Source organism: Hippocampus comes, unplaced genomic scaffold (assembly GCF_001891065.2).
Source record: "Hippocampus comes isolate QL1 unplaced genomic scaffold, H_comes_QL1_v1.1 scaffold81, whole genome shotgun sequence".
In the NCBI taxonomy this organism is placed as follows: domain Eukaryota; kingdom Metazoa; phylum Chordata; class Actinopteri; order Syngnathiformes; family Syngnathidae; genus Hippocampus; species Hippocampus comes.
The window spans coordinates 788529-797695 of NW_017806179.1; the positions used below are offsets into that span (position 1 = coordinate 788529).

Genomic DNA, 9167 nt, shown 5'->3' on the forward strand with positions numbered 1-9167 from the left:
GGGGGGGGGGCATTGTAACGTGCGGTACGTTCGCCAGCGCTTTGAAAAGCAATTAATTCCAGATAGCGAGCACATGAAAGGCAGCAGGATACTGCGAACATGAAAGGCTGCCGCCGCCGCCGCCGCCGCCGCCGTCTTTAAGGCTTCGCTGGCCCGCCTTCGATGACGTCCAATCACGTCCAGGTTTGCTTTTCAGGAGCTTCAAAGTATCCTCGGCGAGAAGCTTAAGTCCGACGCGCAGACGAGGCCTCGGTAAATGTCGACGCTCACTTTAGGAGCCTCAACTTTGACGACAACTCGTCGTCTTCTGAACTCTGCGGCACCGTGCAAAAAAAAAAAAAAAGTATCACCGAAAATAAAACAAAAAGGAAGTCTACACGGTGTATTTCCACATCCAACCAAACCGCGGAATAAGGTGAGCGTAATGTGGAAAACAGATCATGCGAAACGTCGTCAAGAGGCTCACGGAAATTGGGGGAAACAATCGCCACTGCCAGTAAGTCACCATCCCATTTTTTTTTTTCATGGGCCAAATATGTTTGAATTCATTGCAAAAAAGCTACAGTGCGTCACTTAACGCCAAATGTGAGACATTCCACACTTGAATTCTTGGACTTATTTTGTGATTTTCCGCCTGCCAATGGCTTTTTTCTTTTTTTTAGGGGGGGCGGAGTGGAAACTTTGGTCAGAAAGTAAAACGACGAGAGAAATAATGAGGGTGGGGGGTGCCGAGTAAAAGATAAAGAATTTCATTCGAGGAAAACGACGCGGCCGTCGGAGCCCCCGCCTCACTTGACCGACCCAACTCCTTCCGTCTGCGTTTTGGGAACATTTGTCATCAAATGACATCCGCCCAACTTCACTCGCCGTCTTCTTTGCTACCGATGGCAGCGGATCAACCCCAATTTTGCTCTTTGCCATTGCAATGAATGAATTCCGACGCCACCCTTCGGGATCAACGCGGGTTCGCCGTACGAGAACTTTGATGCTCACGTCTCGCTCGGGGCCCAACACGCACGCGCACGCTGGTGAAAAAAAAAAGTGCAGATAACACCCACATTAGTCCATGTCAGCATTGTAATGAGTTGCCGGTAATCCCGCCGAGTTGTCCTCGCCCCACAACAACAACAGACAGACAGACGCGCTCGGAAAGAAAGACGTTAGCCGCCGACGCCGGCTGGACAAAAGGCGCCGCGACGAGCCGAAGGAACGACGGATTTGGATTTTGCTTCGATTTGATGTACCCGCGCCCTAACGTCCTCTTCCGAGGCTTTAACTTGGACTTTTTTTTTTTTTTTTGGTGAGCGCCGTTCAATCGTCGCACAAGTTATCTTGCTCTTTGTAATCCAGCGCCTTTCTCTCACAGGGACACATACAGTCGGCGCATTAGCGGCATTAGCATGACAAAAGGCCGCACGGGCGCCAGTGTGTTTCCCGAGGCTGGAGTCACTCAGGTGACAAAATGAGCTTTTGACAAAGTTACATTGTACGACATGGAACTTGGAGAGCCGGCGCGTTCGCCGCCTCAATGGGCTGCGCTTGAAATGAATACATCAGCGAGCGGCGTTTTTCCGAGAGAACATTTAGAGAGAAAAAAAAAAGGGTACAAACGTCTTAGCCGCCAAAATAGGCGACAGCCCAATTTAAAACAGCAAAGAGGACCAATGGCCTCTGCTGAAACATTTCGAGCAACCAAAACAAACAAAAAAGAAGTTGTCCATATATTAAAACTGTAAAGTCGTCTAAAAAAAACCCCAAAAACCCCAGACAGCTGTCGCTGTCGACGTCAATTCTTCGACTTGTTTCATTTTGTTTGACAAGAAAAGGCGTCGTTGACAGCCAGCAAGTTTCCCGCTTAAATGGGCCGCGGTTGAAATTGAAAAAGTCAATGAAGGCTGCCGACCGGATAAACAAAACGGCATGAATTAATCGTCGCCAAAGTTTTTGAGCAAACGCAGGTCGGCGTTTTGGGGTTTTGCTGTGCCAAGATGCTGCAAAATGGAATGAAGAGCCGACGCCCGGCGGGCTTTAGTGATGTAAATGTGACAAGCGAGCGGCGCGCCGCTAACTTTGCGGCCGAGGTTGCGCCGCGCGATTGTGGAGCGTCGCCTTTCATCCCGCCGCGGACAAAGAGCGAGCGCGGCCGGCGTGACAAGGGAATTGGAGCGACTTTTTAAAATGGAGATGAGCGCGCCGTGGGTGCGGCGAGCGGCTGGACGCGGGGAGCCCGCCGGGGGCCGCATTGGACGCGGCGGGCGGCAGATTAAATGGATTCCCCATTCAAAAGCTTCCCCTGCAATCTCCCGAGCGGAGGTGACGACAGCTTTGCTTCACGTGTCACATCAGACCCGTTGAACAATCTGCAAGGCGCTTTTTCGTCAGGAAAAAGGAGCGGTCGGCCTGATCGCGCAGTCGTAACGCCGTCGCGGACTCAAGAATTCCCCTTTTTTCGTCACTTTTGGGTCGAATTCAAGAGACGTGCCGTCGCTCCTTCCGGTTTACGCATCTTGGCCACCGGGGGGCGCTGGAAGACGCAGCCGGAGGCGGACTGGCTCAACGACGGACTCACTCGGCGGCTTTCGCGTGAGCGTCGTTCTTCGCCGAGGATAAAGGACGTCACGCGCTCAAATGTCGGCGCCACATCCGGGCTAGTTTTGTTGGCCCGCCGCGTACGTTTGGCGTTGCTTTCCAGCGGGATTGCCCGATTGGCCAACGGTCCCTCGACTTTCCTTCGGGTGAGCCCCGCTCGGTCATTTCTTGTATTTACGGGCTTGGCTTTGACGGCGGCCGCAGGGGAAGTGACTGCGGACTTCAGCAATGACGCCATCGAGTCAGTCAACGCTGCCGCCAGCATGAGACCGCAAAGTAACTTGCGAAGGTAGCAACAGTAGCAACTCAACCTGACCCGCGCCTGTTTAGCCAATAAACACCACGCCGATTCGAAACAGCCTGACGCGATCTTCACACACACGCACACACACACACACACACACACACACACACACACACACACACACACACACACGCATGCACGCACGCACACACACACACACACACACATCCATGCTCATTATGTCATGTCATGAGAAATCTGGTCTTTCATTTTAGCGGAGACATTGGCAGGTCAGGCGTGTGTGTGTGTGTGTGTGTGTGTGTGTGTGTGTGTGTGTGTGTGTGTGTGTGTGTGTGTGTGTGTGTGTGTGTGCGGGCGGGCGTGCAAAGCGGTGTGTGTGTGTGCGCGTGCGTGTGAAAACAAGCTGTTTATATTCTCGTGCAGGTTGGACCCGCAGCGATGTTTCAAGCATAACATCACCTTCCACTGACCCCTCCTCTAATGGACAAGGTGAATGAGCAGCCAGCACAAGAGAGGGGGCTGAGTAAAGTATGCGCACCTTCCCCACAACACACACACACACACACACACACACACACACACACACACACACCCTCACGCACTCGGTAGTCAAAATAGCGACATTCACCTGAAGCTGGACACACAATTACGTCCTCTCTCGGTCAATGAAGCTTGACGACGGTTTTTCTGCGCCATTGGTGAGGATGAAAGTACAATGAAGTGTGCGTGTAGAGTTTGTGTGACTGTGTGTGCGTGTGTAAGTGGAATAGAAGTCAGAATACACAGAAGGTCAATGCCGGCAATGACGATGCAGCGGCGAAGAGAGGCCCTTTTTTTTTTTCCTGGTGTTTTGTTTCAACTTGTGTTATTCGTCCACACGCGCGCGTGCGCGCACAAGGGTGCAGATAGCAAGCTGCCAATCCGCTGTAATCCCTCAAACATTCGGGAATTTTCATTTCAAACAAACGCTGCAGCGCCACAAGGCGCAAGGATGCGATGCGATGCACACACTCGCTCACACATAAATGCGCAAACACTCTAAAGGGCACACAAAAAACACAAAGCCACAAACACACGCGCGCACACACGCTAATGAACACCGATTTATTTCAACATGAGCGAGGATTTGACTTTTCTGCGTTGTTCCGCCTGGCAGCCCACCGGGGCGTGGAGTTCCCCCTGGAAGCGTCCCCCGCCCCCGTCAGCATCCACCCTAGCCGACTGCCAGCTTCGAATAGAGACAAGCGCCCCGATGACAAAGGTGGTCAAGATGAGCTAATTGATATTGGATGTGGTGGTTTGAAGATGAGGGAGGGGCGGCCGTGGGGGGTCCCGGTATGGCCGGGGGCCGAGGGGGCAAACGTGGTGCGTCGTGTTGTTATTTAAGCAGAAAGAAATGAAATATCCGGGCGGCGGACCCAAGGACTGAGCTAAGCCTCTTAGGCCGGAAAAACACCGAGTGTGCATCTTTCCACACTTTAATTACACTGATGCGCGCACGCACACGCTAACGCACACGCCACGATTCATCGTACGCAGCGTGCTAACGCACGTGCTGAGAGATGATCTTGGCGGGCTTCTGCTGGCTCATGGCTTCTGGGCAGCGCCGCCGGCGCTTTGGCCAATTGAATACATGACGCGTTGCTTGTTGACGTCGTCAGATGGCGTCCATTGCATTTTACCGTTGGGAGCCGATGTGCCGAATGGGAGCGGAAGGCTGCGACCGCTCCTCCCGGCGTCTGTCGTCCGCCCGCCGCCGTCAAGGGTGGGGTGGGGGGGGTCTCGCTTGGGCGGCGCCCTCCATTAGCCTAATTGCGGCATTAGCGGGTAGGGTTACACCCCCAACCCCCCTGCCTGCACGCTGACTGAGAGAAGAGGTGCGCTTGTGCGCGGGCATTCATGCGTACAAGCCGAACGGCAATTTGGGGCGGCGGTGCACCTCCAGGGGGTGAGAGATTAAAAGCAGCGTGGCAGTGTGGCAGTCGGCGGGTATGAATGGCACTTGGACGGGAGAACTTTGTTTTTGTTTTGGTGACTAAATGCCTGCACTGACTATGAACAAAGGAGAGAGGGTGTCCCCTTTCTGGTCAGATGTCCAAGGGGGTGCGAGGCTTGAATTGTTCGGGAAAGACCGGCAGAGAAAGTTGGAGATTCATTTTGTTGAAATGTCTCCGATTGGCATTTTCAAACGGCCTTAACATTTGAAAAACTGCTTTTGTGTATGTGTGTGAGGTGGAGGAGGGTGCACCAAATCTTTCAGGATATGAAAGGGGGTTCACGGTCTAAAAAGTCGAACGAGAGGGTCATTTTCCAGTCATGAGTCTAGAACAGGTCTTTCACATGTGTGGTCTTGGACTTTTTGTCATTTGCGTGCATGCGCGTGCGTGCCGTTTTTGAGGGGGTTGTTGGACTCGAGGGGGTGCACCAATAGTACAAGCCATCAAACTATGTTTGTTTTGATTTTTTTTCTCGGGGGTTTAGTGCGCCTACCCTTACAATTGCAGTCAAAAAAGTGTGAGGCAGCAAAAACACGGCCCGATTCTCAAATTGTGGTCAGTCCGCGCAACCAAACGGCTGCGTTCCCTGCCTGCGAGTGGCGTGTGTGCCTAGAAAAGTGCGTCCCAACTTTCTTTGACTTGACAGCTTGATTTGGACGTGTCAAACGCACTCGGATATTGAAAGCGGCCTTCAAATATTTGCGCTGAGGAGAGATTGGTCGAGTGCAGTCCAAGCAATTATTGGTGCGTGGCAGCAAACTGCGGCGCGCCCGCCGAGATTCAGATGAAAAGCAGAATGGCAGGCCGCTATGGTCATTAGATTGTCATCTGAGTAAGATGTCGTATGAATGTGTAATATGTCATGTTTGTCGAAATGGTTTCGGGGGTGCGCCAACAGGCACTTGGAGTGAAACGGAGGCTTAACTTGCCAAGTAAAAACAGTTATGGAGGCAGGCATCCGTTCTATCAACGCCGGCCCAACCGGTCGGTCCGCTCGGAAGTTCGCGTTTGGCATTCCGCAGTCAACGCGCTGATTAATTGGGGGCGGGTGTTTAGGAAAAGAAAAAGGGGGGGGGGTGCAAAGCGGTGGCGGCGCGCTCTTGTCACGCGCTCGACACAGCAGCTTAGCCGAGACTCGCGGCTGTCAACACGGCCAGATAGCATCTACACAGAGGATGAACTTTCCCTGTTTGGGGCTTAACTGATAAACCGCACGCGCACACACAAACACACGCGCGGCGATAACTCCCTGACGGGTGTCAAGTGCAGGTGAACAGCCACCTGCCCGGCGCTCTTGCGAGCACGCGCGGTCGACTCGTCGGACGCGTCGAAAGAACGGGACGCCCCCCGAGAGGGCCGAAAAGCAGAACGCTCGCCACGACGACGTCAAGAAAGCAAAAGTCGGCTCGGCGCGCAACGATGCTCTCGATCCCGCCAAACTGTTTTGCCCGATGCATCATTTAGTTTTCTCACAGATGTGACAGACCGCACCGCTCGCCGAATCAGTCGTGAATCGTTTCCGCAAAGAACCGGCGTCAACGTCTCGCGCGCGTCTGGGATAAATAAATGCGCTCGCCGGGCTTTGCGCGACCGGCGTCAATCTCGCCTTGCGCTGAGCTCAGGCTGTGTTTACAAAGCATTAGCATAAATTAGCGCCGCATTTCCAAGCATCGCATTCGAGGAAAGGAAGGACGCCCGGCGGGGCCGCCGCGGCTCCGCCCCCACTGCCGTTGATATTCATGACGGCTAGTAGTTTTAGTCTTAGTTTTACGTTGGGGTTTTTTTTTTTCAACTCATATCAGTCCCTTGAAAAATCAAGCCCGAAAGCTCATCAACTCAACATTTCTCCAAAGTCTCACTTTGTTTTTTTTTCTTCCTAAAAGCATTGTCATTTTCATTTCATTTTGTGAATGAAAAATTTTTTTTTGGGGGGAGGGGGGTCGCCAGTTATTGTCAACCTTCCCTCCACAACATACGTGCACTCATAGCTGACAACGAGGCACTCCAAAGCACCGAAATAACCTGCATTGGATGAGGCGCCCCTGAGCAAGGCACCCAAGGTGGGGGAGTGCAAGAGTCGTCTGCCGCCATTCGTCCAAGTTAAAAATGAGGCGGGCGGCGCCGGTTGTCGGTTTGACCCGACGGCCCATGGCTCACGTCAGCCTTGACGCAACATCGGAGCAAACGAGGAAGGACGGCGCAGCCCGAGGCGGCGAGGCGGGATTTGGAAGCCCTTTGTTAATCTCAAGCAGCACTCTTAGGTATGTTTTTGTGTGACTAATCCACAACGGAGCTTCTAATTGAAAGCACGAGGCTTTTAGCCATGTTTTCACAGCGCCGCCGCCAACATCCAACACTGACGTTCGGGCACGGGGCAAGCGCCGCCCGCCGCGGCCTCCCACCTCCCTCTACGGCGCACCCCGCCGTATCGTCTGACAGGAAAGCGTGGCCCCGGGGCGTGCGCTCGCGACGAGTTGTCGCACTTGCGTTTGTTGTCTTTTAAAAGTCTCCGACAAGGCAAATGGACACCGCCGACACTCGCCTTCAAGCTTGAATCATCCATGCCGAGTTGGAAAGTCAACGAAGTGACTCGTCGATTAATTGGTTCAACCCCTACTGAGTAATAAATTCACCTGAATTGATAGATAGATGCTTTTGTCGACTCTGTTATTTAAAAAAAAAAAAAAAAAAGTTCCCCTTCTCACTCTGCCGACCCCCACGAAGCCGGCGGAGAAGCCGAGAAGATCTGAAGGAGTCGGAAAGCCCTCGCTCGCCGCCCGGACTCAAACGTCTTCCAAAGTTAATTAAAATGTGGAATAAATATGAAGAACAACAAAAAAACAAGTTATTGAATTGGGAAGCCTTTGATAGATTTACCCCCCCCCCCACACCCCCCTTCTCGCAGCCCCCCTCATCCAAACGGGCGAATAATGCAAAGTAAGATTTAATAAGACCTTTTCATACGGAGACTACAAAGCACTTATTTGCATGAAAGTGCAAATCAGCGTCACGGCGAAGGCGGCGTCGCCTCTAAGCCGCTTGATGTGCGCTTGCGAGTATTTGCTGAGTATTGTTTCACGCCGCCGCTTGACGGGTGTCAAGGTGATTACGCCGAAAGATCCGCCACCATCGCCGCCGCCGTGTCGAGCGGCTAAAAAAACGCTTCAGACAGCCTCCACAAAAGCCGTCAAATGTTTGTTTTACTGGGAGGGGAAGAAGGATGAGAAGCCTTCAAACATTCTGACACGCGCCCGACTTCTGTGCACAAACGCAAAGTAAGAATCAGAAGAAGAAGAAGAGTCATTTGAAGAAAAAAAAAAAAAAACCACCTGAAACCCGCCCCGCGGAAACTTTGACAGTCGGCTCTCGTTGTCAACAAAGTGGAAAACAATTTCAAAGTCGCATTCTTGGAAGGAGAGAAAGACAAAATGCATCGGTCAGACACTTCAAAGTGTCTCTTTGACCGTTTGGACAATTTGGACCGTCGTGTTTTTATTCGTGATCATTTTGTGCCAAAAATGGAATGAAATCAATTCCAAACTATTTGCAAATATTGACGAAATGGAAACAATACTTTGCGCACACCCTTTTAGTGCGCTAAAATCTTTGGAATGTCGCCGCAATCAGTCAAATCCTGACAAGCGTTTGATGGACAGGCGGCCGGGATGGAGAAAAAAAAAGAAAAGAAGAAGTGAAAGTTTCAGAAACAATAAATCAAACGCGCCCTTGCGAGCTGCGTATTTGTGTGCGGACTTTGGAGAATGCTGATGATCAAGACAAGGGAGGCGCCCCGCTTTTGGCCCGTCTTTGACCTGACGCAGGGGTCGAGGGGGCGCCCTGCTTTTGGCCCGTCTTTGACCTGACGCAGGGGTCGAAATTTTGCATCCGCCAACACCCGGACACACGCGTGCACGCGCGCAGCAACCATGCCCTGAGACTCTGCTAGCAAATAAACACTTTAAGACCGTTTAATGCCGCATGCCGTCAACAACACACGGCGGCACAAGGACGTGACCGGCGAGACCACCCCCCCCTCGCGCCTCCGCCGACCGCATGTAATCATCACGCCGCCGAATGACTGCGGCCCGAGGGAGCGCCGCTCGCCTTGAAGGGCGAGTTGTGTTGCTGCTGCGGGAGCTCGCGGGTTAATTGTTGCCCTGCCCCTTGTCTAATTACCGCTTATCTGACTGCTCCTTTGCACACACGCAGAGCACGCGTGCGTGTGCGCACGTGCATATGCACAGATGACATTTACGTGGAGCTCGCTTCTGATGACAGCGCCAATCGATAGAATCTCCCCCCCCCCCCCCCCCCCC

The 9167-nt window shown here is 52.7% G+C and overlaps 1 long non-coding RNA gene across 2 annotated transcripts in view; it reads right to left on the reverse strand.

The window, feature by feature from the left end:
• Positions 1–9167, reverse strand: part of LOC109532698 (uncharacterized) — a 50943-nt gene that overhangs the window by 10539 nt on the left and 31237 nt on the right. The window contains exon 1 of one of the 2 annotated variants that reach the window (XR_002171430.1): positions 3483–3615. The exons of the other annotated variant lie outside the window; for it this stretch is intronic. This is a non-coding gene — a long non-coding RNA (uncharacterized LOC109532698). Of the gene's footprint in view, positions 1–3482; positions 3616–9167 lie in introns of those variants that run through there. 2 annotated transcript variants of the gene reach the window in all.